Source organism: Macaca nemestrina, chromosome 19 (genome assembly GCF_043159975.1).
Source record: "Macaca nemestrina isolate mMacNem1 chromosome 19, mMacNem.hap1, whole genome shotgun sequence".
Taxonomy (NCBI): Eukaryota; Metazoa; Chordata; class Mammalia; order Primates; family Cercopithecidae; genus Macaca; species Macaca nemestrina.
Window position 1 is genome coordinate 51,408,987 of NC_092143.1, and position 27,865 is coordinate 51,436,851.

Here is a 27,865-nt window from a genome sequence, read left to right on the forward strand (position 1 = left end):
TAAATGATCCTTTAAAATAGCAATAATCATCATCATAATAATAAATAGCAGGTTGTGCTTATGTATTTGGCCATTCATTCCCTCACTTCAAAATAATACTGACTGGTTTCGGTCCATACCCCAAAGCTATTACACATGTTTTATAACAGATGTTTTATTGCCTGGCACTTTGCAAAACTCATCCATCCAAAATACTATAATATGCCCCCAACCCAACCGCTACTGAAAATAAAACAGCAAGAATGCAAAGCAACCGAAAACAAACCCCCTTAAAAGTCATTCTGGATCATAGGAGCTCTTTTGTCCTTGAGTTTCTCCACATGATATGTTTCCTCTTTCTTAATTAAACTTTGGTCTTAAAAATTGAGAACTGTAGGGTTTTGTTTTTCTCTTTTTCTTTTGCACCAGGGCATCAGGAGTCATGATAATGAGTTATGTTACTTGTAAAATATGTACATTTATCCTTCCTTAAATGCTTAAGATTTATCAATAATTTCACCTACAATTCTTAACATAATGGCAGAAGATGGACAGAAGAAGAAGGCTATTCTACTTTACTGTACACTTTTGTAGATTATTTGACACCATGTCTGCCTGCCTGTTAGTCTCAATCCATAGTTTGCAAATGCAAATGCTTCCAGCGTTTAGACAAACAAAGCCAGTCAATGAAAAGGGTAATGGTGGTTAGGAATAAAGTATTAATAATAGTAGAGTGAATAACAAATTTAAAAATCCCAAGGAAAGCATATCCAAATAAAACTGTTTTACTAGAAGAAAACTCAGCCTCTGGTCTGCCAGTCTGCCAGTTTGCATTTCTTTGTAACTAATAGGTAGCATCACTGTGCCACCCAAGTGGGGGCAGGGAGGTGCTGGGAAGGGAAGGGCGTGGTTCCTTGCTAGGGCTCCACCCTCAGGCCTGTGTCCACGGACCCAGGTGAGGACAGGCACTCTTACCTTGGTGCCCAAATATTGCATTTCCCAAGATAATCCTGGCCTGCCACGCTGCCATCCTGTGCCTATAAAAACCCTGAGGCCCTAGCAGGCAGACACAAGCGACTGGACATCCAGAGAAACACATCGACAGAGTCACACACGAGCGGCTGGACGTCAAGAGGACCTCGAGAGCACACTGACAGGCACTGGCATACCAGCAGGCCATCGACCAGCAGAGCGATGTGGAGTTTGGCCGGTGTGGTGAGAGGAGAGCCCAGACCACTGAGAGGCCCAACTCCAGGGGAAAATCTTCCCACTCCATCCCCTTCTGGCTTCCCCCATCTGCTGAGCGCTACTTCCACTCAATAAAACTTGCACTCATTCTCCACGCCCAGGCTTGCTCTGATTCTTCCGGTACAGCAAGGCAAGAACCCGGGATACAGAAAGCCCTCTGCCCTTGCGACAGGTAGAGGGTCTAACCGAGTTGGTTAACACAAGCCACCTATAGACGGCAAAACTGAAAGAGCTCATGGCAGCATAAGCCCACTGGGGCTTCCGTAGCTGTAGACGTTCACCCCTAGATGCTGCCGTGGGGTCGGAACCCCACACCTTGCCCATCTGTATGCTCCCCTAAAGGGTTGAGCGGCAGCAGCGGGGCACTGAAGAAGTGAGCCATTCCTCCTGTCGCACGCCTTCCAAGGGGGACAAGGGAACCTTTCCCGTTTCAGCTGGCTATTGCTTGTATCTAACTTATATAAAGATTCATACTGAGAAGAGCAGTTTTCATTGAAATCTTTTGGTTTGTGGTACATTGGTAAAATTAGTAGTGGAGTGCCCTGAAATTTCAACACTTAATTCCAAAGCCTCCATACCCTTGCGTCTTTTCATATGCTTTCAACTATACTTCATAGCAAATGAACCCACAAACAGCAGTTCTCTATTTCCTTTCCTTTATCTCTGTCAGTACTTCCTGTCAATTTCTGTGACCTCATCCTACATCCCGTGGACATTATCATCAAGTAAAAACACGCTGAAGATGTTTCTATGAAAACTCACTGATGGTGCATTTTCTTTTCTTTTAGGACAAATTAATACAGCAAGTCAATGTTTATTATTATTTTGAAGAAGGTCCAAAAAGAGGCCAATCCATTTTAAATATAGTGACTGGAGATTTTCCTCTTGGCATCTGCTCTACCTTTGGAAGCAAATTATTGAAAGGAAAGAGAAAAAGAAGCCCAGTAGCCACTATTTTGTTTTGTTATCAAGTTATAGGGAGATCATGCTCAAGCTCCAAAAGATTTAACTTTTTGTGTGTGTTTGTTTTGTTGTTGAAACAGAATCTTGCACTGTCACCCAGGCTGGAGTGCAGAGGCATAATCACGGTTCACTGCAGCCTCAACTGCTCAGGCTCAGACTCCTGAGTAGCTGTGACCACAACTGTGTACCACCATGCCTGGCTGATATTTTAAAAGTTCTTTGTAGGGATGTGGTCTCGCTGTTACCCAGGCTGGTCTCAAACTCCTGCCCTCAAGTAATTCTCCTGCCTCAGCTTCCCAAAGGACTGGGATTACAGGTGTGAGCCACCACACCTGGTCTGATCTTTCTTATATAGTTGTAGTCATTATATTATAGGAAATATTCTTACAATAAGTGTTTGTGTGGCCGGGCGCGGTGGCTCAAGCCTGTAATCCCAGCACTTTGGGAGGCCGAGGCGGGTGGATCACGAGGTCAGGAGATCGAGACTATCCTGGCTAACATGGTGAAACCCCGTCTCTACTAAAAATACAGAAAACTAGCCGGGCGTGGTGGCGGGCACCTGTAGTCTCAGCTACTTGGGAGGCTGAGGCGGGAGAATGGCGTGAACCCGGGAGGCGGAGCTTGCAGTGAGCCGAGATCACGCCACTGCACTCCAGCCTGGGAGACACAGCGAGACTCCGTCTCAAAAAAAAAAAAAAAAAAAAGTGTTTGTGTATTACCTATTGGTCTGAAGATTGTTTCCATAAATTAGAAATCTTTATAGTATTTGGAGATGTCCCTGTCTACATGCTTGCTTTGTGGTTACTTTGTAACTCCCAGTAAGAACTTCTGGTATGACACTGTCTCCAACTAGTAACAATATCATCAACGTTAACCTACATTAGGAACTCTGATAATTCTGTTTGTTACCACGTTATTAAATAGGATTGAATTACTTAATTATATCAGGTAATTGAGATGAATCCTCATATTTTGGAATACATAAGAGTTGCTAAACTGTAGCACATGGTAGAAAGCTTCTGAAAAGTTCGTTCTTTGTGAATACCTGAAAGGAACCTGAGCAAGCTACGGTGGGAAATGGAGTGATCATAAAGTACCTAATTTCCTTTGAAGAGGACATTACACATTAGACAAATTGGTATTCACATATAAATGTATGTATATATTCACACACACACACACACACACACACACACACACACACACGCATCATCCACAAGGCACTTGCGTGAAAAACCTGATGCAGAAAAATGTTCATACATAATTCTTTTTGGGGGGCCTTTTGTGAATCTGGAAACTTCCCAATAAGTTCTAACTGTGTGAGATCATAAAAATTTCCCAATATGCATTTGATTTCATGGATGAGTTAAAATTTGAAAAGTACCCATAGGAAATATGACTATAAGAATTCCATTGTTAATCATATTCACTTAATTTTAAGTTTTAGATATAATGAAGAGGCCCTAAAAGTTAACAGCTTTCTCATTCTTCCTACCTTTGTTTACTTCAGTAATTCCAAATTGTGTCTATTTACATTCCCCATGTTAGAATTAGCTGCTGGGTTCCTTGTGCTTCCAAAGTCTCTACTTGAGAGCTAGTCCTAGATTTCATTATATCAGAACCACACCCTGAACCCCATGTAGCTACCAATGGCAGTGCTAAGAGAGAAGACAATTTGCTGGAAGACTCCAGGTTTCCATTGTATTCACTTTCCCTGGTTGACAGAGGGACCCAAACAAAGCTGCTATTGTAAAGGCTACTTGTGGTACTGCCTAGTCAAAGGCCAGAAAAGCGTTTCTTGTCCCAAGAAGTGTAAACACCAAAAATATAAAAATAAAAATGGGATGTGGGGCTGTGTGGGGGTCAAGTAACTGAGACAGAGCCTCCAAGAAAGTGACTTTGGCATTTTTGCTAATTATGGAGTGGCATGCTTGCAAAGGATCTAGATAGAGGCTATAGTGGGGGCAAGATTGCAGGAATATAGTTCATTTTCATTATTAGTGGATTTCGTATTTGTAGATTCTGTATTCACAAAGCCACCTACCCAATAAAATATATTTGTAACCCCCAAATCAATACTTGTGCAATTTTGTAGTCATATGTGACATGCATAGTTCTGTGAAAACTTGAGCCAGCCAGTGCACATGTGCCTGCTTCAGGGTAACAAGGAAAGCTCTGCCTTCTTGTTTCAGATTTCATACTCCAAACAAGTGTCCTTTTGACAGTCTATTTAGTGCCACCTTTTTTTTTTTTTTTGGCATTTTTTCTGCCTTTTCTTGTCGATTTTTCTGTTTAAAATGGTCCTCAAGTGTGGTGCTGAATGCTGTCTAAAGTTCCTAAGTGCAGGAAGGCTGTAACGTGCCTAACAAAGAGAGTAAGGTAAGCTTTGTTCAGGCATGAGTTGCAATGCTGTTGGACCTGAGTTCAATCTTAATGAATGGACAATATGTATGATATAAAGTGTCCTTAAACAGAAACACACCCATATTTTGGTTTTGTATTGATTAGCTGATGAAAATGTTATGATGGGAAGTTCACATATAGTTTAGGATTTGCTAATTCAGTGTTCACGACAACTTACGGAATATAACGGTCACAAATAATGAGAATATATGAACTATAATTTGTTGTTTAACTTCTGTATTTAGCTTTTGTTCCCCTCGCTGGAGAATGTATATCTGCCTGGTGCAATAAACAAGTGATATTTTTTCTAAAAGCACAGAATCAGCTCTAGTCCTACCTCAAATGTTTCACTCACAAGTATAGCCAAGCCCCTTGGATATGACATGTATCCAGTCACACCCTGTTCCTTTGTGAAAAATGACTTTGGGTTTTACACAGAGGACAATTAGCAGTGGGTACCTGACATACTTCAGTGGTGGACAACCCCCAGCCTCTCCAGCTCCAGACATATACTTAATACTGAAGGAGTGAAGCCAAACTCAAGATGAGTCTACCTTTCTCTTGATCTTTTCCTTTTCCTTTTTTGTTTTTCAAGAATATCTCAAAGGCAGGTTCTTCTTGTTTCTAAATATACCATGAGCTAGGGAGATGACCACTTTCATCACAGATATCCTTATGTGATCACCTTTTTTATTTTCTTCAGAAGTTATGTGCTTGATGCGAAAAGAATCAAAATTTCACCATAATTTTTGCTGATTTTAAACTCAGTCTGCTTTCAGTAGTGAGGGAAATTTAAAATTAGTACTAAGCTCAAAGAGAACAGGTTAGCAGATGCATCTATGTAATTACCATTCATTCCAGAGGCCCCAGCTAGTCAGAATTCGGACACAAAGCCTTGCAGTAAAGCTGCAAAATATTCACTTGGAATCTTGGAGTTACTAATTCATTGTTATAACATGGTTCTCATAAAATTATGTAAAAAACTCATTGTACGGTTGTCAGGGGAAATAACTACCCAGATAAATAGGCATGAAAGTACCATAACTACAGCAGAGAAAGCCAATTCAAAATTGGGCCCCAACTCCAATCTCCTAATTGGCTTTATTATAGTGTCATATGAATGAAAAGTTCTCTTAGCGATGGTTTTAAGTTTAGTCCACTGTTCTATAAAATATTGTCCTATATGCATTTTTACTTAGTTTTATATTATGCTATAGTATAAAAACATTTTGCATTGATTCTTACATGAATTTGAAGTGCTTGGGCCAAAATGGCATGAATTTCTGTTGTTTAATTATCATAAGCATTTCTATAACTTATTTTATGTCCAAAAATACATTTTCATTTTAATTAAGCAAGCATCATATTGTAGAATATTTTTATATGTAAGTTTTCTCTTTTCCAGGGCTTCTTATCACTTGATTCCATACCCTCAAATAAATGGAAATAAGATAGAACACTTTTGTTTATAATTTATTTTAAAGACAAAACATAATAGCTGCACTTCTGGGTTCTCAATCTGAAAAGAGAGAGAGAGAGAAAGTGTGTGTGTATGTGTTTGTGCAACTGATAACTTCAAACTTGTAGGATGCAAATTATTTTATTAAAAATTACGTACTGTAATGACTTTTAACTTTAATAACACATCATTACATGCATAATATGAAACTACACACTCACACACACGCAGCATAAAAGCTAAAATGTAATGTTGAAATTAGAATAATGACAAATTATTATACACATTGGTGTGAATGTATGAACATAACTAAAAATACAACTGAATAGTAGCAGCTCTAATATAATCCCATAAACCAGGATTTCCCCAGTGAGTAACACTCACATCTCATTTTTCTAGGACAGAAGGATATATTCCCTATTTTCCAGGAATTGGAAGACCTAGGAAGAATGTTTTGACTTATTTTCACTACAAGAGCTTTTATAGGATATGCCAATTAATTAAAAACTTATTGTCCTATAGATATGATGATCAAGATTCAAAGTTGGCCAAAAAGTTAAATTGCATTTCCTATCTTCCATTATTAACTGATTTATCATGAAGAAAGAATGACTCAGTCACAGCTGGTGGAATGAAGCATAGGTGAGGGAAAATATTTCTAATTTAAGAAAAACCAAATGACGATTATGTAATGTCTCTCTGTTGATGATTCTATGCATGCTAAATGTTTGTGTCTTCAGTTTGTCCTAATCCTGTCTAATCTGGAAAACGAGAAAAATTCAGTTCACATCCTCATTGTATTCAAGTATTTAACATTATATTAAACTCCAAGAATGTGCTAAGGAGTGTAGATAACACATGCTGTCTGCAGTATTTTCTCAGGAGAAACTCGAGGAGGATGAGTAGGGGGTGAAGGGGAGCGGGTGAGCTGGTGAAACCACAGTTCAGAACAGCTCATCTGAGGACAATAGACACAGCTAGAGCCTTTATTTATTTATTTTAATTACTCTTCTCTTCTTCCTATAAAATGCCTCCTCCTTTGTTCTTAATTTGAAAGCATTCTCCATCCTCTTTTAATTACTGTGCTTTTGATTGACAAGAGCAGAGGACAGGAAAAAAGAAAGCTGTCTCCTTCATGTCCTATTTGACACAATATAATGAATGTGTGATGGCTAGTTTATTTTTTCCTTGACAACTTAAATATTTGAAGATGAAATGTGGAATGTAAGAGCATAATGCCAGAGAGCAGAGAGAAAGAAGAAGAAGAAAGGAAGTTAATTGGACCAGAAGCCAAATACAATACTCATTTGTGCGTTTGCCTAATAGTTTAATAACTGCCAATTTGGTGCAGGGATTCTGCGTAATTATAATAAGAATTTCATCTCAGCTCTTCGCAGGCAAAGAGGAGTCAGCAAATAGACTGTGTCCACCGGATGCCCTGGTCCTATGTTTTATTATGTTTACTTTATAATCCCATCATCCCCACGCCACCAGCATGCTTGAGGGGTAGTCAAGGCAGCAGCGGCTGCTCCCTCTCGGCCCCCCTGTCTTTCAGAGCTACCCTAAGGTACTTAAGAATGACAGTATAAAGAATATCTGTGCAGATGAGCCTGTAGATTTGGGGAATTGGCTGCTTATAGACAGGGATTCTTTTGGTAGACTTAATTCCTTTAGCAAGGGTGAAGTACCATCTGTGGGGATTCCTGTCATGTATAAGGAAGTTAGTCATGCTCTCTGTGGAGTTGAGTTTCTTGAATTTTAATGAAACCTGTGTCAATCTGTCTCCTCTATACCCTAGTGTTAAAATCAGTGGTCAGCTCCTCAACAATCACAACAGTAAATCACAGTAGATAAACCAACCAGGACAGCTCTAAAGAATTTAAGGTTGTGCTCCCCCTACCCACCTCCCCTTCACAACTAGGACACTGAGAGAATGCATAATGAACTGGTGGTGTTTCTGCTTTAAAGAGACAGCCTTGTGTTCAAACCAGGAATCCAGATTTTTTTTTTAATGTCTTTCTTCACTGGGAAGTTTTTCTTCTCTGTTATTATTTATACCCCTTTAATAGATCTGTTACGGGTTCTGGGGCTTTTGTACAGGTTATGTATGACAGAGCTGTGCTTTTACAAAATGCTCTGAGAGATGCTGATTCTAACCAAAGAAAATGAACTGTTATGCAGAAATTAAGAGAAAATGTTGTGCATGCCACCTGAATATAAATTAACTGTGGATGATGTAACTCAGGGAAGCAGGTGGCAGTTCTATATGAGATGTTTACAATTAGCTGGATGCATCACTCTGAGAGCACAGCATAGGAAATATCTCACCCAGATTGGATTGGCTCACAATGGGTTATAATAGCATTACAGCCCTCAGTGTAACTTTCTAATTCTTCTAGGATGTGTCACCACCATCTCAAAGGCAAGGTCATTGGAATGTAACTTTCATTGTCACTTTGTTTGCATATACAAGCCAAAAATGTTTCTATGGAGAGGACCGACAGAGCAAGTTGGAACTGAAAGTTCTTTTTGGCAGAACTGTCCTGGCACAAAATGGAACTCTAACTGGTTTCTTAATGGTAAAAGCTACAACCTCCATTTGTCTTCTTGTTTGAGCTGGTAGCTGGCTGTTTTCACAGATCTATTGTCTCTAACCAGTGTCGTATTTCTCCTTGTTTTCTTTGTCTTCTTGTGGGTGATGGTGTATTCCACTAAAGCAGGCTTGGATCGAAACAGACACCCTCCATTTAAATTAATTAATGTTTCCATATTAATAACTTGTTTAAGTTAAAGGAGTGCACATGCAAGCCCACGTTAAATCTCCATTTAAAACATTGCAGATCTTGTTTTTAAATTAACACGTGACTGGGTGCTAGGTTTTCTGGGTCATTTTTCATGGTTTCACCAATTTACTGTCATTTGATATTTAAATACGTTTGAGACCACTGATTCCAGTAATATCACATCCCACTTGTGCTAAGTCTTAATGTATAGAAAGAGGGCAATGTTGAGAGAAACATTTTGCTCTCTTTCAGGAAATAAATAAAGACATCTTTTTGCTTTTTTAAAAGAAAAAGCATCTCAGATTTAGCTGTCAACATTTGCTATCTGATTATGTCTTATACTTTTTTGGTTTTCTCAGTAGAAATCATATAGTAGATACTCAGTAAATATATCTGATTAATGAAGGTGTATTATCTATTACACAAAAATCTAGTTCTTTATATGTATTTATTTGCAAACTTGGTTTTATAGAAATTCACAAATTTTCACCTTGCATACCAGCCAAGTCCACAGATACTATATGTTTATTAGTCATTAATTAATTTAGTCATTTGTTTCAATAAGTATTTGTAAACATCTACTGTGTCTCATTTGTAGTTCCAAAGTCCTGGCAGGCAGGATGACAGTGAACAACACAAACATGTCTTTTGTCTCTCAAAAGTTCCCAGTTATTCTACATTCTTAATGTAGATTTTAGGAATGTATCCACCTTTCAACTATATTTTCAGCTTTTTTCATGTTCTTTTTCACTCTCCTCTAAAAACCCAGTCCTATTTTTAACATTAGTTGAATTTACTATATAAAGTAGCTAATCAACTTTTAGTCACTGATCATCTAATTTGTATTAAAAATGCAAAACTCTGTCTTCTTAATTCAAACTTTTCTAGGCAGGTATTATATTATTTGAATCCATCCTGTTGATATTAACAATACCCAACATTTTGAGAGCTTACTATGTACCAGGTGTTGTGCTAAGTCCTTTCCTTGACTTTTTTTTGTTTTATTTAGTTTCTTTAATACTGAAAGTATCCTAAAAGAAAGATTACACTTGATCAAAGGCACATGTTTTATGATATCAGCGTTGGAGTCCTAGAGTTTCACATTTCTAGACTACATTCATAATTATCAGAATACATTTCCTCCTTCAAACACACTGTCTTTAACTAAGTGGTTCTTGTGAGTTTTGGCCTATAGTAGATGCTGTAGTATGTTACCCACATTTTCTCTTCAGCACTGAAGCACTTATTCCCCCAGTTGCCAGAACCATTAGCAACTGATTATTCCAATTTGCATCCTGATATGGTTTGGTTCTGTGTCCCCATCCGAATCTCTTGCTGAATTATTATCTTCAGGGTTGGAGAAAGGGCCTAGTGGGAGGTGATTGGACCATGGGGATGGATTTCCCTCTCGCTGCCTTGTGATACAGAGTGAGTTTTCATGAGATCTGATGGTTTAAAAGTGTGTAGCACCTCCCCCTTCGCTCTGTCTCTCTTGCTGCCATGTAAAGACATGCCTGCTTCCTTTTCACCCTTCTGCCATGATTGTAAGTTTCCTGAGGTTTCCCAGCTATGCTTTCTGTACAGCCTGCAGAACTGTGAGTCAATTAAACTTCTTTTCTTCCTAAATTTCCTGATCTCAGGCAGTTTTTATAGCAGTGTGAGAACAGACTAACACAGATTTTCTCTGGAAATTTTTCTCCATTAGAATGAAAAATTTGTAGTCTGTTCTTGGGAAAGCCCTCACCCCATTGACTGGTGAATGTGGGATTCAACCATCTAGCACTTTTTTCCCCCAAGTTTGGACATTTCTGAAGTGGCACACAACTACAGAGCTTTTGTGGGATTGGCCGAGCCTCTATTGCAAATGGATCACTGTTACATTTCACCTTCTGTCTAATCTTGCCTCTATCACTTGCATCATGGAAAAGTCCCCAGAGAGTAGTCTTCAGTAAACCTTTTATATGAAAATTTCTATCTCCAACTCTGTTCCATGTGGAAGTCAACCTAAGTTAAGGGCTTGGAAGCTGCTAATGATCAGGTGCAGTCTATGAGTTCCTAGTCGTGATACAATCTTTGATCAAGAGTGTGAAGAAAAAATTAAAACAAGTGGCATTTGAGATATAAAAACAAGTATGAAATAATCTAAAATTGGGTCCTCTGTCATTCTCTATTAATATTAAAATACATAGAATTAAATCAGAAGAACTATTCCTCAGTTTTCCCCTTTAAGATTTTTTTCACTTAAGTTTCCACACTAATGGATTAAGAAGAATTCTAAGTAGACTTGTAAATGATGCAGGTGAACCCCCAAATTGGGCTCAACTCAGGAGAGTTTTTGGCTTCACCTGGGAAAGAATTCAAGAATGAGCTGACACTGAAAGAAAGCAAGTATATTAGAGCAACAGTGTGCCGCAAAATGGTTGCTCCATAGAGAGAGCAAGACTATCCCATAGTCATAGAGGCCCAGAGTAGCACTTACGGCTTGCTGCTCAGCTGTATTTATACTCACTCTTAATTATATGCCAAATAGGAGTGGTTATTCATGAACTTTCTAAAAAAGGGGCGAGGAGTTACCAGAACCATGTAAGGTATCTTCCAGGTAACTGCTGTGTCATCATTGGTAAACTAGTATGGTGCTGGTGGGAGTGACTTATGCAAATGTATTATAATTTATATTCCTAGCTGGTTTTGGCTGATGTTTTTGCTACATCCTATTTTGATGAGTAGGGTCATTAAAACAAGTCCTACTGATTCCTACTTCACAAACAATACTCTCTCTTTGACCTCTATTGCTTATCTAAACATTTTCTATTCCAAGTAATTTCAACTACCCTGAACATCATAAAACATCTATAATCTATGTAAAACAATTAACCTTTGTTGTTATACTCTGTTGTATTGTTTGCTTTCATTGTACATATAGGTGCTTTCCTTTTCTTCCAATTTAGCTTTTTTGAAACCTCTGTGAGGACAGTTGCCATACTTTCAACATTTATATTTCTGCATTTTGCCTATCCTTTCTAGTATTTGATAGAGTTCAGAATATATACAAATATCTCCAATCGAGAATTATTAAAGGAAAGAAAAAATTCAATGTGCTCCTTTTTTAGAAGCTTTAAAAAATATTCATATAATTGAAGACAGGGAGTCTATTGAAACTTGGACCCTTTATGTTTCTTTTCTTTCTGCTTTATATAGCTAAACAGTTAGCTATATATATATTACCAGAATGCCATCTTGCAACTATGAGTTTTAAAACTGAGTTCTAATATTGTATAGAACTAACTATACTGAAATAGTGACATAAACCACAGAAAAATCAAAGATGAATGAAAACCATTGAAGAGTATATTGCCTGGTTTATTAGTATCATATAGTAGAGATAAACCTGATATAAAACAAAAATAATCTAAATGTTTCATTCTATTCAGAAAACATGACTATATGCAGATAAAATTAACCTAAAAGAATATTTTCGTGAATATTTTTCTCTCTTCAACTTCTTATTTTTCAAAATGTGGGTTTCTGTGCCTTGACATCGCCTACATGCTGTTCTTGTTGTTCTTGTTGCTCTTTTGACTGCTGCTGTGGTATTCTTCATTTATTTTTTTCTACTATTGTAAAGAGGCTAGGCCACAGCAATTTCTGAGATACTTGAATGCTCCTCATCTTCAGAAAGAAAATTCATTCTCTGCCAGAAACCCATTTCTGAGGTTAGCTAGAATGGCATTTGATCAGTTGGATGCAGTCAGATATCATCAAGATCCTTTTCCCTTCTCTGATATAATGAATGGGGTGATTTCTTTCTCATTTTATTTTGGAAATCTCAGTAAAAATTAATCAAGCATGTTTTACTAAACCCCAGTTGTTAAGCCTCACAATTGATATATTCATTGCCTCCACTTAAAAGGATGGGGGGGATAGGGCAGAAGGAGTATTCGTTCCTTTTCATTAATGTACATAAATAGGTTGTAAGAATTTCAATTACGCTATTTGCATCCATGGCTTTATTTTTAAGATCGAATTTGGTGCCCTATGATTGCTTATTTATTATTCATAAAGTATATGTTACTTTGATTTGTACATTAATGGTCTTTTCAGTAGCAAAGACATCACATTCAAACCACTTTTTCCATTTTTACTGACATTCATGAAAGACTACTTTTAGATGTTTCAGGTTTCATAATTTTCTAAATATTGTAGTTTCAAGCCAAAAGAATACAAGCATTATATTTTTTGGAATATAGGAAAAATGTAATTTCACTGATTAGAATATTTAAATATGAAACATAAGAAATGATAGGAATATGCTATAGCTAATACAGAAACTGTTGGTGGATATTGGGATGCATTTGGGGCATTTTATTAAAGCAGCTAACAAGGCCAATCTCATTTTCACCTCTATTTACATATACATTGTCAATTCTAAATAATAACTTTTTAACTTTTCTATCAATATCCAGATAAAATTATTTTTGTGGGTCCAGTTCAAATTGAAAACTATCACTAATTCCTCAGGGTGAACAATTGCACTTGATTTTATTTATATACCTTTCAGGATCTACTATTGAGCTGGATTTAAAGGAGGCACTCTGTAAATCCTAGTTATTAATACAATAATAATACAAATATTATAATGATATTGTGACATTATTTTAAAATACAGAAATGTAGGTTAATTCTTTCCCATCTTTCTCTTGTTTTTCTCTAAGCTTCCGATTACCCTTTCTTTCTCAGTTCTAGTTTTCCATTTAGTGTCCAGAGTACGACAGAGGAAAAAATAAAGCCAAATGATCCAATGATGTCAACTGAGTATTACGTGGAACCTGAATTAAAACAAATATCAGTGAAAAGTCCCATTCCACCAAAAAGCAAGCACTGGATCAGCCATGGTAATCACTGTTGTGGTAGAATACAGACACGAAAAGTCAAGATTCCTGATTCAAAGGGTTTATCATCTTAAGAGGATATAGACATTTATCCTCCTAACTTCCTAACTCTAACAAGTGCTAAAATTGAGGTATCAAGTTTTGTATGCTATTGCCTAATAAAGGAGCACTTAGATTTTATTTCAGAACAGTAACTATCTCCTTGGAATTTATAATCTGGCATGGGAGATCACTTACATAAAATATCTTACATATCTGTCATATACTACTGTATAATGTAAAGTGAAATTTTCAGCCTTAATTGTTTTCCTAACTAATGAGTAGTGTAAGGTCAATAGTTTGCTAAGCACTTCTTCCTGATATGAAATTCATTTGAGACCTTGGAGATATAAATTTACTTTCTTGCTCTAAAAAACATTTTCAAGTCAGCAATCTGTATTAAACAAACAAACAATTAGCTTCTGTTATCCTTCAGTACATCTCAGAAAGAAAATAGAAAATAATGTGCCATCTGAGATACCAACATTCTTCCAATACTTCTGCACAGAATGGGCACCACTTTAGAGTGCTCTTTTAAAGTCTCAGTTTAATCACACAGTGTTTTGCATCCAAAGTTCACTTTCTGACCAACATAATGTACAATGCATTCTGCTTTCAATTCTTGATTTTGTTCTAGGGGGACGAAGAAAAAAATCAGTCACTCTAATTCAGAGGTGATTATTTTTCAAGTCTGTTTCTATTACAAACTTTATTTCCTTTTCAACAAATAATTTTAAAGATCATTCTGAAAGCCTCAGGGTAGAACATCAAGCTCATTTTTTTTCTTTTTTGTTTTTAAGATCTTCTTCAGAATTTACTATAGGGCTAGAACCACAGAAGGTGTTGTAAATCCTAGTCACATGTAATTGGATTAGTAACCACCCCGTAAAGTGACCTGAAATGAAAATGGAGAGGTGAAAGAAAGAGGTAATCATCTTAATGAAGACTTCCTATTTGTAAATTCAAACCAACAAGGTCAGCATGGCTGAAATTTAACAACTCTCATTACCAGGGTTACCTTCTTTTTCTTTTTACTGAAGAGATCAATGACCTTGTTTTGCTTTATGAAGACCTCTCTGAATTGTTGATTGTCTTTATCAATTCAGCTCACAAGCTAAAAATTCCTCCTTGGTCATCAGAGAAAGTTAAAAACAAGCCAAATAAAACTACCAAAAACAAAACAAAACCATAAAGTGCCAAAGAGCAATGTTTATAAGTTTTCAAATAGAAGCTGAAAAAGACCAATAAAGTTTGGATTCAGCTCAAATGTACCATCAACCTCAGGCAGCTCCGCCCGCTGCCCCTACGCCTATTTAATGGTCCATTTGTCTAGTCCTCCTGGAAGATCTATAGAGAAAATTACCAGGGCAGAATGTAGATCCAATTGCACATCCTGCTACAGGAGAAACGATTCCTGTTCTCATCATTGGGATCGATAATTTGCTAACACAGTATTAGCAACAGCAACAACTCCACCAGGTTAAAGGAGTTTTACACTGAATAATGACGGCCTAGGAGAGAGAAAAGCTGAGCGAGTAAATCCTGGCAGCCTTTTACTATTGAGAGAGCACATGCCAGTGAATCAATAGTGGCTCTGGTGAGTCTGGGCTGTAAAGATGCTTTATTGTTCTGCCTAAGTACATTGGCAGAGACGCTCCTCTTAATACCTGTACACAGGAGCTACTGGGATCCAGACCTGCCCTATTAACGAAAGCATTTTTCTCTTTAGAAGACTGGAAGTTCCTTCCAGGGACCCAGAGCATGGCTGCATCCTATATCTATAGCAACCCCATGTAAAAAGCAAAAGGCTGGTATGAAAAGAATAATAAGGGGAGCTCTTAACAGACTGTAAAAAAAAGACCTAAAGCTAGAGAATGCGACTTTACCTCAATAGATTCCAAAGACTGATCAGGAGACTTTTCCTCCTTGGTGTTATCCTGAGTCACTAACCTGGATCTGTTTGATAGAAACAGAGACTGTTAAAATCAATGTGTTTCTTGGTTGTTCCCTAGGACAAATAAATAATCTCTTTGTAAGAAAACATAGTTTTGGAACAGTGATGTGATTTACCCAAGGTCAAATGCAGAAGAGCCGGGATAAGAATTGAATGCCATATGCTGACCACCAGGATAAAGTGGTCTTCTCACTGCCTCCAATGGTAACCTACTATTTATGTCTCATGGATATTATTATGAGTGAGTCTTCTCTTAACAAGCAGTTAAGGAAGGAATTCTATTCATCAGCTTTTTCTGGCTTTCTACTTTTCAGGCACCTCAGAGGATGTATTTTCTGTCTCCTCTCTACTGTGGGTGCAAAAGCTATGAGACAAGTTCTGTTAATGAATTGTGATAGAAGTCTTTCTTGGACTGGTGCAGTTCCTTTCTTGGGGTCATATTTGAAGTGAACAATATAGCCAGGAGAAAAGAGGAATAAAGGGTGTCATTCCATAGTAGCCTGGCAGGCTAAGAGTTACCCATAATTAAGAGAAAGACAGGAATATAGATGAGAATGCAGAGAAAGAAAATCTATCTATCTTCTAGAGGAAAAAAGTTATGGGTATGGCTTTTGTCACAGGAAGTTTGCTGCAGTTAAATAGATGAGAGAATAACTAAGTTTCTCAAAGAGTTGCGCTTCCAAAGAACTACTATCCTGAACTAAAAATCACGTCAACTATTTACTATTTAAAGCAACTCTTGGGCTGCCCACTATCTTTGGGTAAAACACAGGCTGAGAAAGCTACTGAAACCTCCAGAAAGGTAAAATTGTCAAACCCATTTCCGTTGCGTGTGTGGATAAAGAAAAATGAAGATCCTCCCAGAGTGGAGCCCCGAGCCACATAGAATAGTGGCCTGGGTGATCGTCTGATCAAGCTGATTCAGGGCCTAATCGAATGTTTCCCACTCATGAAGCAAAGCCCTCACTATATCTGCAAGAGGATTTTGGAATTGCTGCAAACCAGAGGCAGTCTTGTGTTTTTCCCTTCTGAATGGGAATGTTTCTGTGATTAGTTTATTCCTGTTTCATTAACGTTTGTACACTCATGAGACTGTTAATGTGTCTTTCAAATACATAGGTTTCCTAATCAAAAAGGGTTTCAGGTGAACATGATTAAATACTCACCTATAACCTTCTGATATATTAAGCCACCACATTCCTTACGACCTTGGATTTTGATCTTGATGCCTGGACAAGACCTTTAGGGTTGTCTCCCTTGAGGAGCTGGTAAATATATATTTGTCTGAGGAGGGAGTGTAATTTGAATGTTGTTTGACCGGAAGAATAAACTTTGGAAAAAAATTAATTCCGTGTATCAGATGTTTTCTGTTCTCTGTCATTGATTATGTGTTTAAATGATACTTTCTGGATAGTTTGTAGTTGGGAAAGGCCATGTGACTAGCCAGTGAGCTTTGAACAGCTGTGATGTTTGTTCCTTCTGAGCCAGAGCATTAAATTAGTAGTTTCAAACCCTCCAGGACACTCTTTCTATCGGACATCTTTTGAAGTAGTGGCTGTTTGGTAGATGGGGTAAAAATAAGGAGAGGTAGAGCAGATTCTAGTCAAACCACAATAGACTTGTAGACAAGCAAGAGTAAAAATGTATTGCTATAAAACTTTAAGATGTGAAAATTTTAGTGACTACAGCCTAATTTTGCCTATTCTGACTGGTTGAGAGTTCCTACCGTCACCTTCTCCTGCATATCTAACACATGTAAGCCAATGCTATGTTCAGAATAGGTGGTGACCATATAAAAACACAAATAAATAAAAGTGGAATATAATAAAAAATATTTAGAAGGAATTGTCCACTTCTCTCTCCAGGATTTTTTTCATTCTTATGTCCTGAGACTGAAAATCTGAGTAACCATAAAAATGTGTGCAAACTGTGATGTTTTTCTGCAGTTAAAAGTAGTTATTTCTACTTTCCTATAGCAATTGTTCTGCACAATTTTCAGAAGGTTTTATAATGACCTCTTCAAACTACTCCAGAAGTAGATATTCTCAACCTGCAAGCAAAATGATTTTAATAGCATTCATTGGATTGTAAAGAGCACTACTAGCTGAAAATATTCCCACACAGCTCACCACATCCTTTCAATGGTGTCCCTGAAAATTATTTCTTGAGGATGTCTGCCCTAATTTTAGATCCATGTTTATAAAATGACATTCAAATATCAGGCACTTGATATGCTTCAAAGACTTGGGGATTCAATTCTTTTCTCAATTTCGGGATTAGATTTATAGCTTCTTCAATGTACATATATATTTAGGGTTAATTTTGACTAAGGGGCTATCCTTGGAGGTCTACTTCCAGTTTTAAATCTCATGGGCTGGGATTTTCTTGAAAGAGCTACTACAGTTATAAATGTAATGGCCCTTCATGTTGGAAACCAGATTAGATTTATATAAAGCCATTCTCATATTTGTTTTTCTAATGTGCTTATATTATGTCATTGCCTAAGAAAAGTGGTTATTTGGGGGCAGTATTTTCCAAAGTAATGTACCTTCATTGGAGCACACCATCTGTACATTTCAGAAACATTTAGAGAAACATTAACTATATTCCATAGTACATGGTTTTTCAGAGTCCATCCAAGTGAAATAAGTGGTTGGCAAAAATAGCTCTGTTCTCAACGTAATCCCATTGGCAACATTCAACACCCAAGTTAATTATTATTGAAGAAAACTTCATGGGGGACTGTTCTTTCCTATCAATTCTTTGCTCCTTTTCTGTGAGAATAAGTTACTATGAGTACAGCTGCCAAGTGCTACAAACTGTTCCTGAAATCCACCTAAACAGGTGGAAGCTTATTGTGCCAACAAGTGGAAGAGAATGGATTTCTTAAGTAAGAATATGACTAGTCTCATTAAATAAAAGATTAGAGATGGAGGGGATTTTTACATACTACCCCATCATCTTACAGGACAGGAGACTGAGGTCAGGTTTGCAGAGTACTCCCCTATTTCACAAAAGTTATTATCAGAAGAGGCACTGTTGTACCCGAGGACACTGACTTTCTGTCTTATATTTCACTCATTACAAATTCCAAATACTTGACATTCACATGTTTAAAGCAGTTGGCAAACATTATACCATGTTATGACTTGACTCACCAGATCTCCCTGCAACAAGCATGTAAAATGCTAAAGTAAATAAAGCTAAAGTTATTTCTTTATATGTATCAGTTAAATCATAGCTATTTCAGTGCTTTGACTTAGTGCTGTTCTACATGGCTCCTTAAGTATCAAGTTTTCCCTAAGGTATCTCACAGGTAGCATGAGCATACAATTTATTGTCTATACTAGGTCATTTTTGAAAATGATATCAGTCACTGTTCATAAATTCACACTAGGCCCACAGGCATAAACCAGAATCAGACTTGGCAAATTATACCTTACTCATTGTCTGCCAGAGTAAAGGAGGCTCTTCTTGAGCAGAGCTGGCAGCAGGCGGACTTGATTTTCTCCACTCCAAGTAGAGGAGAGATACTTTTTCCGTTTTAAATATGGAGCTGCTATACAACATTTTATTTATTTGAATTTTTCCATAACAATAACAAAAAAAATCATTTGGAAACCACTGCTCTCAATGAAGCATGATCATCTGGGTAATCAAAGTCTCTCATAAACCAAGTGTTCCTTACATAATGTAGCAATCAGGAAAGTAGTACTTTTCTGATGTAGTCCACTTACCTCAGGACTTCAAGTCTATGTCTTGTTTTCCTACCCCAGCGTTGGTACTAGCTCAGACTGACACTTCAGTTTTTTCTGGGATAGAAAATGAATAATCAAGAAAAGGAGGGAAAGTTGACCTCTTCCCCCACTTCCTCCTTTGTCACATTTAAGCGGCCATCACCAAAAATGTTATCAAAATGAGAAGAATAGAGAGCAGAACTGGGAAGTCTAGTAAGAGAGAGAGAGGGAGTTTAAATCTTCGTGCAAACAATTCTTCTAAAGGATTCTAAAACAAAGGAGTTACATGTTGTGGCCAGCGTGACTTGCTCAGGAGCCTACTTTTTTTGTTATTGACATATAGGCTGAATGTTTCTGAAGGACTTTATGGAGCAGAAAAATGTACATACCATCAAATTTCACTTTCCAGACTCCTAAGTGAAGGTTGAAACCACAGGTAATTAGCTGACTCATAGGAGATGAGTCTATATTGTAGTTTTTGTATCCTCCAAAATAACAAAGCTTTTGCGGGAGTCGGGGGGGAAGTGTGTTGTCTATAATTCTACTATCATGTCTTTTTATCTTAACACGCTATTTCCTTACTTGAGTATATGTTTCACAACCATTTATTCTGAACTCTTCTAAGCATTTCTTAGCCAATGTACTCTCTAGGTCCATGTATCATTCAGTGACTAGACGTATGGGATTAAATTGTTATCACAGAATTGTGTTTCCCCCCCATTTTTGCTACTCATGCTTATAATTTTAGTCTCTGGAGGTCATCAGAGAGTGACAAAAATGGAGTCATTCATAAAACAATCTGATATATTTTAATAGTATACACAACATAAAAATGCTGTTTAACATCTCTAAATCTAACTTACTCAGTAAGCTTGGATTTTATCATTTGGAAAATTTCCTGAAATACTTATTCTGCCTTAGACATCCATCAGATCATATAACCAAATGTATTTATTCACTTTCCTGTGCTGAGAACTATCCACCTATTTAGGCACAAAAGAAACAGGTGTGATCCCTGTTCTCTAGAAGATTTTTAAAATACAGTAAATAAATTAAAGTAGCAAAGCCTTCTGATATCCAATAGTTTACAAAACGTGAGCTACAAATAGTAATTGGTTCAGAATTTATCAAGAGAGTACAACCAATAGATACTACAATTAAGTTGGGAAGGCTTTATCTCTGAAGTTGCACCAAAGCTCAACTGCTAGGTTGCTACCCAATCCTAATTCTCTGTTTTCTTTATAATAGACCACAGACCTCATCATTTTCAGATTTATTTACAGGAACTACAATTTCCTTCCTTACTTCTAATGATGGGGTGAAGAACATTTGACATAAATGTAACTAAAGAGATGGAAGTGGAAAATATACTGGATATTTCCATGAATTTTTAAAAATCTAGTAAGAATTATATTTGCTTTTTATGGCTGTGTTGTTCTTAAAAACCTGTGTGATTCTAGAAGTAAGGCAAACCACTGAGGAAACTACTCAGATAAAAATACTCATCTAAAAGCTACACGCTTCAGATGGCAGAGAAGGCAGCTAGAAGTAGCTGCTTTCTTGACGATCTACTCAAGCGACTGTACTAGGTTTACCCTGCTCACCTCCAGGGTTCCTGTTGTGGTAATAAAATATAACTCCTCTTTGGTTAAGACACTGTAATTGTGTTTCTGTTCCATGTAGCCAAACACAATCTTTCACTGATAACAAGGGAGTTAGACTTTTCCAAGTGAGAATAGAAACACACTTTGATGTATGAAATATAGAGAAAGAAGCAGACCAGAATAGAGCCAAGCTTTCTTGTGAGGGGTATGTTGCTGTAGCATGGAATAAAAAAAATGTGACATCAAGTTTGTTCAAAGAAAATATAGCAATAGGAACTTTTCTATTACTACCCCTCTATTTTTATATGAATGTTTGGGTTGTATGACCATCTATGATTTACCTCATCTTTAATAACCTGCCTCATGTAAGAGACCAAAGGAGAAAAAAATTCAGCTTTACAACTGGTTATTGTTTTGCTTTTCTTGGTTTTATTCATGTTTGTCATGAATGCCAAAAATCCTCTCCACTAATCTTATCTTTCTGTTTATACTTTCTTTTTTAATTTTAAAAGTAATGTAAAGTATATTTTTCTACTACCAAACTAACACGAGAGAAACACACGGAATAAAAAGCGAAAATCTTTTTCACGCTACACCCACTGTTCCTATCCCCTGACGCTTCACTCTTCTCCATAGTGGTAGTCAGTATTGTAAATTAGTTGCATGAGCTTCTGGACCTTTTTAGTATGTAGTTACATATTTTACATAAATAAATATTGCAAAAAAGTCTTTGTGTTATTGTATATTTTTGTATATTCTCTTGCTTTAACAGTAAAAGGATCAATTTATTCATATAGATTTTTGTTTACTTTTTAACTTAATTTGCCTTGGAGATCTCATCTTAGTATGCATATCTATCGCTCTTTTTTTAGTGATTAAATCATATGTCACAGTCTACTAGTCAGAACAGAGCTAATTATCCTACATTAACAAAAAAGCCTAGTGACTTAAAGTAAGAAAACTTTGTGTGTTCACCATGATACATTTCCATCTCTAATAAGTGGGAGGTCTACTTCATGATCCCTCGCTTTGGGATTAAGGCTAATAGAGGAAACATCGTCTGGACTGTTGCATGTCACTATGGCTTGGGAGGAAACATAGCTGATAATACACTGTCTCTTGAAGTTGCCTACCCAGAAGTGACACACATTACTACAACTTACATATTCTTGGCTAAAGCAGACCACATGCTATGCCTACCTTCAAGAGTGTAGAGAAATACATTTCTACCGTGTGTTTGAAGAAAAGCAAGCTGAAAAGATTAATTCTCTCTTGATCTCCATTGCTTTTCTCTAACTGGTATATGACAGTGTATTTTTGTGTTCCCAGAAACTATATGTAGTTCAAATTCAGTATCCAGTAATCGCTGAAAACTTTGAAAATTTCCTTTTCTTCAGTGCAGTCATCCTAGTCAATGACTACACATCCATTTCAGAAAAGATAAGAAATAATTTTGTAGCTGTGGCAGCACTGTGGGGTCATTTTTCTCAAGGTAATTATGACATCTGCTTATTTAAATGTTTCTGGCTTTGCAAACAAACTCAGGACTGAGTTTGAATAAAGGATGGTGAGCCTGTTGTAGAAATATGCCTAATCATTGGCCTAGAGGTCTATGTCAGTATTAGAAACACCACGGTCAATTAGTCCCATCAAAATATCTCTGTGATTAAGTCCTTTTGAGCTCTGTTACAGTTGCACTTCCCATTATGTGGCAAGATACACGTTGCTTCCAGCATTTCAGAGCTCCCATCAGATTCTAAACTTTCTGGGTTCAAGAAATCAGGAAATCCATTTAATAGTGACATCTCTTACTAACTTCCCTGACTTTCAGAGGCCAGCCTCTGCAGAGCTATTTAGAGGTGCTTGTGCTCTCCTCAACAATGTTTCTCAATGCTTTGGTGAAGGGCATGTATTCTTTGTCTTTCCCAAATATGTATTTGGGAATGAATAAGCAAGCCACGTGCAACAAATTCAATCCAACATTCCCTTCCTGAGTGTTTATGTTCCTTGTATCATAAAATGAAAAGGAAATACCTTCTAACTGTTAATTGTTGTTAGAGATTATGAGTTAAATTTTACAAAACCAACCAAGCAAATGTTTGAAAACCTCACACTGCTTAGGCCAAATCACTGAATCCTGAATCCTTGATAAGTGTACCCGTATTGACACATTCATCCTAATCTATCTGAGAGTTTTATTATTCTTATTTGTACACTTTCAGGATCAATCCCCACAAGTATTCAGGAAGTTTCTGTCTATATATATTGGCAGATTTATTCTTGTGATTTTATACACTTACACAAACACATATTCATATATATTTACATATACATTTTAATATTTTATGTTTTTATATATTTATATATAAATATATAAAAAATTTTGTGACTCTTTTAGTGGAGATGGTGTTTTCTTGTTTGTTTGTTTGTTTGTTTTTTTGAGACGGAGTCTCGCTCTGTCGCCCAGGCTGGAGTGCAGTGGTGCAGTCTTGGCTCACTGCAAGATCCGCCTCCCGGGTTCAAGCAATTCTTCTGCCTCAGCCTCCTGAGTAGCTGGGACTACAGGCACATGCCACCATTCCCAGCTAATTTTTGTATTTTTAGTAGAGAAGAGATTTCACCATGTTGGCCAGGATGGCCTCGATCTCTTGACCTCGTGTACCACCTGCCTCGGCCTCCCAAAGTGCTGGGATTACAGGTGTGAGCCACTATGCCCAGCCAAGATGGTGTTTCTTTCTGGGTCAGACTTTGTGTATATTTTAATACAGATAATGAGAGGTTTGTATAAATACTGGAAGAGTAGGGAGACTGAACATCAGGGAAGCTGTTGCCAATGATACTAATTTTCTGCACCACAATGTTGATTACAAGAGATTCTTGGGAAGCAAAAGGCCTATCTAGTGGGTTCTGCAGGGAGATGAATCAACATAGCAGTACAATAGATCTGGTGGGTCTTGAGAATAATGGACACACCACTGCAAGGCAATTTCCTCAGCTCTGTATAATACAAGTCTTCAGGCAGGGAGAGGCTGACTATTACAGATAGGGAAAGAAGAGCTACTTTACTGGTCAAATATTATATGTAGCCCCATAGCATTTTGGCTTTCTAAGTACTCAAACTCACTGGACTCTATCCAAATGCCCCATTCCAATGATCAGAATCCTAACCTTTCTTGATTAGTACTGTACTTTTGATGTAAGACATCTGATATATCTTTGACTTCAACATATCCGGTTAACTTAGCCATCAGCAAGACCAAATATTGGGTGTGATATTCAGAAATGTCAACCTTAAGGCTTTAAGAGGTAAGAGATCCTTTCGGATCAAAGAAAGAAAACTCTGCTCTTCTGACCAAGCCTTGGCCCTATCATTTTAAATCCATGCATATGTCATTTTCTTTCTCCAAGCTTTTTAAGGCAATCTGCTCACAGTCCTTGGACTCAGATGTCATCACATTTCCACCAAAGTGTTCTATTCCATCAGCAACTTTGTTGCCATTGCATTGCCTTCTAGAGACGCTTGGTTTCAGACACTACATGTGGTAATGAAAATTATTTCATCATTGCAATTGACCATCATGGTGACATTTTATATAGGCAAATATCCATTTCTGATTTCAAATCTAATCTGATTTCAAATCTAATCTGAACAAAGCCCCTATTCCAGATTTTTATTTCTGAGATTCTATTTTCTGGAAAAAACTTTCCATATGACCTACTATGTCAGTCAGAAGCAATTACTATTCTTTTAATGTACGAAATTAGAGATTTACACAACCACTGGATGAGTTTGGGAGTTATATACAAGCAAGTTATCACCAATAATGTCAATTTGCAGCATCAAAATGGTAGTCTTCAAGGGTTTATTGGGAAGCCATAGGGACATATAGAAACTCTAGGAAGCCTGTGCTTAGCTGCTTAGTTGCCTACGGGGGTCGGATGATGCTCAGTTGAAATTAAGTTAGAGTTACCAATCTTTACACATAATTTTTCAATTTATATTCATAACCATATGAATTTCCATTTTCTCACATTTTTACCAAAAGGATTTAACTATTTAATATGTGACAATATAATGGGATTAAAATAGTGTCTCAAAGCTAAAACCCATTTTCCAGCTATTTTAATAAATTGCTGTTTTCTAACCACAGAACATGTATGGTGCTCGTTGCATTTTCCATCTATTTACATACTTTTAGAACCCTTCATATCAGCCTTTGCTCTGGATAAGTTTCTCTTGGGTTTAGGATCTAATCTCACGCAGCATCTGAGAAAGCAGATAGAAAATGCAGAGAGACATATGCATTTTCGTTTTTGATGATTGATTTGGTGCCAACTCCATGAGTTGAACATCATCCGCCATCACTGTTGCCAGTTACATACATAAAATACCATGCAGGCAATGGATTTGAAAGGACCTGCCAAGTACAGTGTTGAAAACCCTAGAGATATTGATTTTACAGTTTCTCCAGTGATTCTACATCATGCTCCTTTACTTTCTGGCAATCTTTATAACTTTTACACTGACATAAATTGCCATAAAATAAGCATCTGGTACACCCCTCTTCTTCCTCCTCTAGAAATGGTTAAGGACGTTCCATTATCCTATTAACATGTTTGACCATTAATTCCGCTGAGCTCCCTGAGAATGACGAGGCGACTCTAAACTTGGAGGGCAATTTGTACTGCCCAGCAGATTTATTATTATCCTCTCTAGTGGAAAGCACATGAATTCATCTAAACATTTATTTTCCTTAGTGTGCCGCTATTTTTCTTTTTATGTTTTTTAAAGTAGATTTAGTGGCAGAATATTAGCAGCTGAGGATACCAGAGTTGTTGGCTAGGCAACAAGGCAGACAGTCTAGCTTTCTGAATATGGCCTCAGACACCTAGTCTTTCCCTCAGCTGTCATGAGAGACGGTTCTATGGCAAACAGGGAGGGCAGTGGAGAGTGTCCTATTTTGGGAAATTAGCTAGCCTTTAGGTGAACAAAAAGAGCGCAGGCCATAAAGATGTTTCACAGACAAGTCCACTGCTCAGCCTATAATGTTGCTGTTTAAGTTTTCTATTCCTTCTGTCACAAATTACCACAACTTCACAGCGTGAAACAATGCAAATGTATTATCTTACAGTTTTGTAAGTGAGGGGTCTGACACGGGTCTTACTGAGTTGAAATCGGGATGCCAGCAGGGATGTGATCTGTTCTAGAGGCTGTGGGGTAGAATCCCATTCCTTGTCTTTTCCAGGTCCCACAGTCATCTGCATTTTCTGGCTTCTGGCCTGCCTCCATCTTCAGTCAGTGATGGCAGCTTGAGTCCATAGACCTTTTAATTAAAGGCAGACTTGGTGCGGACCACTCTGGCTAAACCAGATCCCACATCTTAGATAAATCAAAGAGTGTTACTGAGGGAATTCTCAGGCTGGGCCCAAAGCACTTGACTAGTATCTGGCACTGCAGTTATTATATTGAGGCATAAAGCAACTGTGAGCATTATCTCGGAAGGAAATCTTTCTCAGGGCAATGCCCACTGAGAGTGAGTGTTCAGCATGGTGAAATGGGACTGTTGGAAGACCTCAGCACTAGTAAGCATACCAAGTGTTTAGAGCATGTGGGAATTTGGAGACACTGTAAAACTGAGACCAGAGTCATTGCCATTATTGAGTTATTTTACCTTAAGTGAGTCTTTTAAATTATAAGAACCTCAGTTTCCCTCTGTGAGAATAATAATTATTATAAGATTGCTTTCTATTCTATAATTCTATAAAGTACTAAAAATTCAATATGCATCTCATCCCGTGTATCACCATTTACAATTGTATGTATATATGACTGAACAAAGAAGGGCTGCCATTACCCTCAAACAAATGAATCAAACACAAACAATGCACTGTGAACCAGATGGGCACAGTGGCTCAGCCTGTAATCCCAGTACTTTGGGAGGCTGAGGCAGGTGGATCACCTGAGGTCAAGAGTTTAAGATCAGCCTGGCCAACATGGTGAAACCCCATCTCTACTGCAAATACAAAAAAAAATTAGCCAGGTGTGGTGGCAATCACCTATAATCTCAGCTACTCAGGAGGCTGAGGTAGGAGAATTGCTAGAACCCTGGGAGTGGAGGTTGCAGTGAGCTGAGATCACGCCACTGCACTCCAGCCTGGGTGACAGAGTGAGATTCCGTGTCAAAAAAGAAAAAAGAAACTGTAAACCAAGGGTCTTTCTTAAAAATAAGAATTATTTACACACAAACGTTTTTTCTAATACTAACCAACTTGAAATCTTTATAGAGTTTCCAAAGGGGTTGGGGATGAAGAAATTATGTTCTGATCAATTCTGTTCCCAACCACTGACATAACTAAGTTATTGTTAGTTACTATGAATTATTTTAGAATTTAAAGAAAAAAGTTAAATATACATTATCTGCCCTGGTTTACCTGGTAACTATTCTCATTATACAAATACCTAAAACTATATCTGGCCAGGTGCAATAGTTCATGCTTGTAATCCCAGCATTCTGGAAAGCCTAGGTAGGAGGATTCCTGGTGTCCAGGAGATTGAGACCAGTATAGGCAACATAGTAAGTCCCTGTCTCTACAATTTTTTTTTTAATAACCAAATATGGTGGTGCATGCATTAGTCCCAGCTACTCAGGCAGGAGGATTGCTTGAGTCCAGGAGTACGAGACCAGCCTGGGTAACATAGTGAGGCCCTGTCTCTACTATTTTTTCTTTTTTTAAAAATAGCCGAATGTCGTGGTGCATTCCTATAGTCCCAGCTACTCAGGCAGGAGGATTGCTTGAGCCCAGGAG